Genomic DNA, 8,881 nt, shown 5'->3' on the forward strand with positions numbered 1-8,881 from the left:
GAAGGGAGGTTTAAGTTATTAATGCATTGTTGAGAAGATGAAGACAATTACAAAATTGCTAAAGGGAAAAGTTTTTGAAATGAATTATCTTTGATGTTTTCATCTGGTGCTGCAGAAGTATTAAAACACACCCAAAATTACATGTGCAAACAAATAATGATGACAATTGTTTTACTATACTGACTTGATTACATAAACTTATAATCACAAAATGCATGCATAGTAAAGGCCTAAACTGATATATCAAGTCCAATATTCATGAATCCATTGATCCATGACTGTCCAGCAATAGAATCAAACAGGGAACACCAGGCCTTTAGTCCCAAGTTTCCAAATGCCATGTAGTAGTGAATGGCCCATGATTTTTAGCCTTTTTGCCTTTTATTATTATTATTATTTCAAATAAGAGGTGAGAAATAAAAAAAAGTGTAGTAGACGCTATCCTACTCCCGTATATGTCTTTGTGTTTGCCAGTTGAAAGTATGATGCTCTCCGGAAACTGTTGCTAGATAGAATATCCAGAAAAAGAGATATTACCCATAATTATAAGTGTCTTATAAATGTAATATTTTGATTTATTTACATTGCCCCTAATTGGTTTCTTAATGTTTTTATACTTCTTAATACTTCAAATAATAATGCAATAAAACGAGATGTCAGTAAGAATAAATAATAGTTATATAATAATAAAATTGAGCCAAGTTATACACGCAAAAAAGCGAAATAAAACCACAAACCACTTTCTTCTATACTATTTCCCTTTTGTTAAACAGCAGTGATAGCATTTCGACTATGCAAGATATGTACAAATATACTAAGATATATAAGTATATTCAAATATGCTGAGACCAGGGTATATTTATCCATTAAACGTGTGAACTGGATAATGATGCTTTTTCGTTGTGTTACCAAAGCAAATACTTGATGGGAAAGTCTCATATTTTTAGAGATTTTACCTTTAACTAGACGTCAGGGGGAGATATAAGGATAAAAAAAGTTAAATAAGTGATACGAATGACACGAAAAACGTATTATTTGTGGTGTTAATAATAATTGCTTTAGTCAATTCAAATTGACTAAAGCAGGACAAAAAGAGACAAGAAAAACATTGTTTTTATCATGCTCATTATCTTGACTTTATTCCTACCATCAGTGCATTATCTATTTTTATTATCATCATCAATGTTACGCGAATTATCATTCTTACTATTTAAACTACAATTTAATTACGAAAAAACAAACAAACAAAAAAAAAAAAAAAAAAAAAAAAACGAGAAAACAAGACTGAAAAATTGGAGCAATAGAAAAGCTTCCCCTTTCGACTTCACAGTTTCTATGAAAATAAGAACGTTTTCCTTGAAAACTGTAATACACGGATAAAAACATGCATTTTGGATTTTTGTTTGACCGTAAATTTAGAAAAGAAAGAAAGAAAGAAGAAAAGAACAACAACACACCATAGTTAATCTGTAGTTTGTAGCGATTTACCCCACATAGTAACATTTCTGAAGCGTAAGTTAGTAAATAAGTAAGTTCATTACGTTCATCGAAATCTACAATGCAAAATAAAAACCCAGTTGGCTGTCATTAGCTTTTGGATGGAAGCAGCAGTATCGTCTTCGATTTTTACGTTACATGAGGGTCCTGAATCGAGACCAGAGTAAGTCTTCCTTTGGGAAAGGTTAACAGGTGTTTGTTCGAGACTGTTAATGCCAAAGTTCCTCGGTCGGTTTCCATATGAGGTAAAAATGATTTTTAATTGTGCATGTATATGATTTTTTAAAAAGTAACTAATATATACACACATATTTTCTGTGGGTAGTCGTTAGTAATGTGTATCGGTACATGTTTTCCCGGGCAGCGTGGCAGCCCGAGAGCTGGTCAACGGCAGTCGCCCGCTGACCTCCATGAATGTCCTTTATTCCTCTTGGACCAGAATAAACCAAAGCGAACAGATCTCGCCTTGTAAATTCATAATCTTCACCTCGATCCCAAACATTTTCTTTATGAATTGCCATAAAAGTGTCATAAAGGAGAGAGAACCAAATAATGGACGCCATACTCAGGTCAAACACGAGGAACTGAACATTTACATTATCGTTTGTGAAAGACCGGTAAAACGAAATGTCAGATTAAATATATCCGATAAAATTCTAGGCAATAATTATATGAATAGCCATAATGATAAATATAATGATTAGTAATTAGTAATCATAACCAAATATAATAGAAATAAAAATAAAAATAATGGCAATACCGCTATTGATGTTAAATTATATAATAATGATGATGAATATGACAAGTAATAATAATCATATTGGTAGTGATATATAGTTATAGATACTAACAATAAAAATATGTCTTTCTCTGCAATTTCTTGAAAGTCATTGAATTTTTTAACTGCCGAATATAAAGTGATTTCAAGTTTTAGCTTCGCCCACACAGGCGTGCCAACCTGTTAACTTCTTGTATTTTATTTTGTAACTCTTCTTTTGGCCATTTAACCCAACAGTACGTTAAGGAGTATTTGGAAGATATTTTATAATGTAACAGATGTAAATATGGTATAAGACTACACAGAGATGTATAACTTTAATTTTTACGCTCAATTGAGTCAGTAAAACGTAATACAATTGATGTGAAATGCAACATTAATAAATGAGGGATAAATGATCGTTTGAATTCCTTGCCTTGACATACATTTATCTTTAATCTTACAACAAACAGGCTGTCTATGATTATTTCTTAATAAGGAACAAGAATCTACATGAATAATACATAAAAAAAAAAAAAAAAAAATCAAAAGGCAGAGAAATGAATAAACACAGACCAATACATTCGAATTTGTAGGTTCCAAGTACTCTTCTCAATACCCTTGCTGTTCCTAAATGAGTTCTAATGGTGATTCCCAATTTCTCCAATCACTTTTCGATATTCTTTTGTCCCATATCCCAACGGTTTCCTTACTTCCCACATCCTTACAATATCTTCCTTAGGATCTTGGTATTTCTCAATTTTCTCTTTTTCTTTTACATGTATCCCTTAGGACAGCACTATCTATTATCATTCATTTCCTCTCTTTTCTCAATTACTACACTGTATGATCGTCTTGCATCCCACACTTTGCATTCCTCATTTTCACATACACTCGCGGGGTATGGTGACATCATATTTCACAAAGCTTATTGACATCATTATCATTACTGTTGTTAATACTGTTATTATTATTATTATTATCGATTATCTCTGTTATAGCAATAAAAAATGTGATGATGATAATGCTATTAATATTTTATTACTGTTGATCATTATCATCACTATTTCTTTTGTTATTATTATTGTTATTATTATTATTATTATTATTATTATTATTATTATTATTATTATTATTATTATTATTATTATTATTATTATTATTATTATCATTATTATTATTATTTCTACTGTTTTTATATCATCGTTATTATTACTATCATTATCATTACTCTTATTTTTATTATCATTATTATCACTACTGTCGTTATTGTTATTATTGTCATCTTTATTACTATTATTATCATTATTCTTATTACTATCATTATTATTGCTATCCTTATTACTATTAATACTAGCTCTCCCATCTCTCAATCGGTTTCTGCTTCCACTTCCTTTATTAATTTTTTGCTTTAGCTTTTTGTCAGTGTTGCCAACTAGAACGTACATTTCCAGTCTGCTCTGACAGAAAGTCTGAAAAATTCTTACGTCAGAGTTGCAGTGTTTGTCTCTACAGAAATGAAAAAAAAGAAAAAAAAATCAATCTTCTTTCTTCTCTTTCATTCTCTCTCTCGCTCTTCCTGTCTCCCTCTCTCCTTTCCTTTTCTCTGAAACATTCGCTAACAGGAATGGGATCAAACGTGCAACAATCACACACACAAAGATGCAGATTAAGCTTATTCTAACGACAATTATATCGAGAAACAAAATTAAGCAAAACAAAATAAATAGCAGACATGTTGCAAGTTAATAGAAATGGCTTTCTAACTAATATTCGAGATGGCTTAGTGAGATCAAAGCCAACCAAAAGGTTCATATCTTACAGATTAATAGTTCCAAATCAGTTTCTAATAGATATCTTTATAACACCTGCCTGACTTTAATCTGAGTTTTAGCCATTTTACTGAAGAAATGTGATATTAGAGAGAGAATGTATAATATACAATAATTAAATGTAGAGTTGAAAAATAGAATTTTCAGTAAAAATGTTTTAATTTGTTTTATTTTTAGTATATTTATTACACCTGCATGATGATTTTAATCTGAATTTTAGCCATTTTACTTAAGAAATAAAGTATTCTAAGAAAATGTATAATAAACAGTAATATATTAAATTGCAAAATTAAGATGACGAAATAACAACAATTTATATTGTCGAGAATGTCGAGTTTATTTATTACACCTGCCTGATGACTTTAATCTGGAAAACTCTTGTGTACATGAAGATGGATATTTCAAATAAAAGGTAATAATTTGTACTTCTCGTATTTCACATCATCGTTATTATTTGATGTCGTAAATATTAATATTATTGTAGTTCTATTTATCCCTCATTCTGTCTCATTCTTTCTTTTTCTCTTTCTCTCGTTCTCCCTCTCTCTTCTTTTTCTTTTTCACTCAGTTTCTCTTTCTCTGTGTTTCGTTCTCCCTCTCAATAATCTATCACTACCAAATTAATTCGAAAAAAAAAAAAAAAAAAATCACACCAGTCTAATGATTAAACTTGAAATGTTTTGTATACGTGAAGATAGGAATATCAAACAAATGGTAATATTTTTTCATACTTCATATTATATTTGTTATTGTTGTAAATATTAAATTAATGTAGTTCTGTTTATTCTTTCTTTTATTCCCCCTTCTCTCCTTTCTCTCTGTCTCGCTCTCCCTCTTAATTACCTTTTGTTATTAGAACCAAATAACATCGAAATCAGAAAAGATATAATAATTAATTCACTTTGTTTTTAGCATGTTTATTACACCTGCCTGATGACTAACCTGGAAATATTTTGTATACGTGAAGATCGATATTCCAAACAAATGGTAATTTCATATCATCGTTATTATTGTTGTTGTAAATATTAATTTCATTGTAGTTCTATTTATCCATTATTTACTTACCTTGTTACATTTATCACCAATGCTTTATTTTCATATTGTTCTCCTATATTTGTTAGCAGTATTGTCATAATCACTGGTATCATGAACGTAGGTCTTCGTTCGTATTTTAATATGTTCCCAACTATCATCTCCATTTCCACCTTTCTCTCATTCAACCCTCCCTCTCCTCTCTCTCTCGCTATCTTTATCCGTTTCATTTTTTGTCTTTCGTTCTCCCTCTCCCTCTCTCGCTCTACCCTTCCCTTTCTGTCTCTGAATCTCCTTTCTTTGTCTCTCATTCTCCCCCTCCCTCTCACTGTATCTCTCTCTCTCTCTTCTTTCTTTCTTTTTATCACTCTGTCTCTCGTTCTCCCCACCCCTCTTTCTCTTTTTTCTTTCTCGTTATCACTGGTTCTCTCCCGTTCTCCCTCTGTCTCTCTCGTCCTCCCCACTCCCCCTCCCTTTCCTGTCTTTCTCTGTCTCTCGCTCTCCCTCAGATTCTCTCTCCTATTTCCCTGTAAACATTCGCTGATAGGAATGGGATGAAACGTGCAACAATCACACACCCAAAAATGCAGACTAAGCTTATTCTAACGACAATCACATCGAAAAACAACTAAAGCAAAACAAAACAAAACGCAGACATCTCGCAGGTTAATATTTCCAAATAGGTATATCTAATTGATATTCGAGATGGCTTAGTGAGTTAAGAGCCAAATAAAAGGTAAGTATCTTGCAGGTTAATATTTCCGAATAGGTTTCTTATTGATATTCGAGATGGCTTAATGAGATCGAGACCTGCCTTCGAGGTGGAGGGACTAGGTTTCGATTCCTTAGTAAAATCTTTAGTTTCTTTTTCGTAGTCACTGATAGAACCTTTTTTCTTTATGATTGCAATGGTAATGACATACGGTTAAGATGTGATTTTAATATTAATACATTATGAGTAGAGCCAGACACGGAGAACATGTCGTGAGAAGGGAATTACGATCTTAGTTATTGGAATATTGAAGAGAGAATGTATAATCTACAATGATTAAACTTGAATTTAAAAATTTTAGTCTCATCAAGATGCTTTCTTATGGTTTGATTGTTAGTTTATTTATAACACTTGCCTGATGACTTTAATCTGTAAAACTTGTGTACATGAAGTTGGATATAAAAATAAAAGGTAATGATTTGTACTTCTCATATTTCACATCATCATTATTATTGTTGTCGTAAATGCTATATTATTGTAGTTCTTTTTTATCCCTTATCATGTCTCTATCTCTCTTAATAAAAATCGTACAGTTCCTATTATGCTTCTATCAATAATGTTCAAATATTCTTTCCATTTATTCAGATTTATTTCCATCTTGAAAGAGAGAGAGAGAGAGAGAGAGAGAAAGAGAGAGAGAGAGAGAGAGAGAGAGAGAGAGAGAGAGAGAGAGAGAGAGAGAGAGAGAGAGAGAGAGAGAGAGAGAGAGAGAGAGAGAGAGAGAGAGAGAGAGAGAGAGAAATGCTTATGACTTTGTAAGCAAAGACTATGAAACAACATTAAGCTCCCTTGAAACAAATTAAGATCCCATCTTCTTTATTTCGTTTTTACTTAATCGGTCTCGGGGGAGATAGAGTAAAAAGAATGAGAATGAGAATGTTGATAAGAAGTTTGCGATAAGCATTCTGATCACACGCTGAAGGTCTCTCGCTTGTTAAGAATATAATGGCAGTTCTTAAAGTAATGGTGTTTATGTATATATGTATACACACACACACACACACACACACACACACACACACACACACACACACACACACACACACGCATATATATATATATATATATATATATATATATATATATATATATATATATATATATATATATATATATATAAGTATCCATCTATCTAGCTATATATATATAAGTATCTCTATACATATATAGATATTTATATATATATAGCTAGATAGATAGATACTTATATATATATATATATATATATATATATATATATATATATATATATATATAATAATAATAATAATAATAATAATAATACCATTGACCATGATCATGAAACTATAAGAGGACAAGGTAAAAAAGATATCTTATCAAAAAATATTAACCATTTCGAGTGTTACAATTTTGTTATACCTATATATCATTATCGCAAGGTACCATTAATAAATGTCATCAACATTAAAATAATAATTACGAAGTGTTCAATATAATCAGAAAAAAAAAAAAAAAAAAAAAAAAAAAAATATATATATATACATATATATATATATCTATATATATCTTATATATATATATATATATATATATATATATATATATATATATATATATATATATATATATATATATATATATATATGTGTGTGTGTGTGTGTGTGTGTGTGTGTATAATGCACACACACACAAACACACACACACACACACACACACACACACACATATATATATATATATATATATATATATATATATATATATATATATATATATATATATATATAGAGAGAGAGAGAGAGAGAGAGAGAGAGAGAGAGAGAGACAGAGAGAGAGAGAGAGAGAGAGAGAGAGAGAGAGAGAGAGAGAGAGAGAGGTTTCCTTTGACTCCTGATGTGGCGACAAACAAATAAAAAGGTGAAAAAAAGGCTTGTTATTAAACCCCCCATGATTTATTACTAACCCACTCCTTTCCTTTTTGTATTTATGTTTCTAGTCCTTAATCATTCCTTAATAAAGGGGTCCGTGTTGTGATCAATTCACAGTCCTCACTATTCACAGTGATTGCCATTATTCGAAGAGTGCTGCGTCGTTCTCTGTCGTGCTACCTTTGACGTATGTACAATAACTCAGGACTTAAGATTGATTACTAAATATATTACTAACGGTAGTATAGTTTCCTTGATTGCTGTGTCACTGAAAATCCATTTAGCATACCAGTAATTACACACACGCACACACATATACACACAAAAACACATATACGCAAGTATATATATATATATATATATATATATATATATATATATATATATATATATATATATATATATATATATATATATGCAATATGTATATATATATATATATATATATATATATATATATATATATATATATATGTATATATATATATGCATATATATATATATATATATATATATATATATATATATATATGTGTGTGTGTGTGTGTGTGTGTGTGTGTGTGTGTGTGTGTGTGTGTGTGTGTGTGTGTGTGTGTGTGTGTGTGTGTGTGTGTGTGTGTGTGTGTGGTTGTGTGATGTGAAAATCAGAGAAGTTTTATCCTCCGATTATAGATACATGTAAATTTTAGTGATACTGTAAAATAATTTTTGAGGGTAAACCTGATCAAAAGTTAAATGACAACCATTATACTGATTACTCATAGCAGAATAAAGTACAAGTCTCGAACATCAAAAGAAAAACATATATGTATATATATATATATATATATATATATATATATATATATATATATATATATATATATATATATATATATACATATACATATACAAACATTCATACATTGTTCACAAGACACGCAATTCCTCCGCCAAACATCTGAATCAGTGTCTTTCGAAAATCCGATTCTCCTACGGGTGGTTCACAATTTTCAACATTTCCACAAGCGTAAGAAACATATACTTTTTGCCCCCCCCCCCTAAAAAAATTACAATAAATGTTGAGCCTATCTTATGTCAAAATATAGACAAACTCATGAAG

The sequence above is a fragment of the Penaeus monodon genome, chromosome 16 (assembly GCF_015228065.2).
Source record: "Penaeus monodon isolate SGIC_2016 chromosome 16, NSTDA_Pmon_1, whole genome shotgun sequence".
Lineage (NCBI taxonomy): Eukaryota > Metazoa > Arthropoda > Malacostraca > Decapoda > Penaeidae > Penaeus > Penaeus monodon.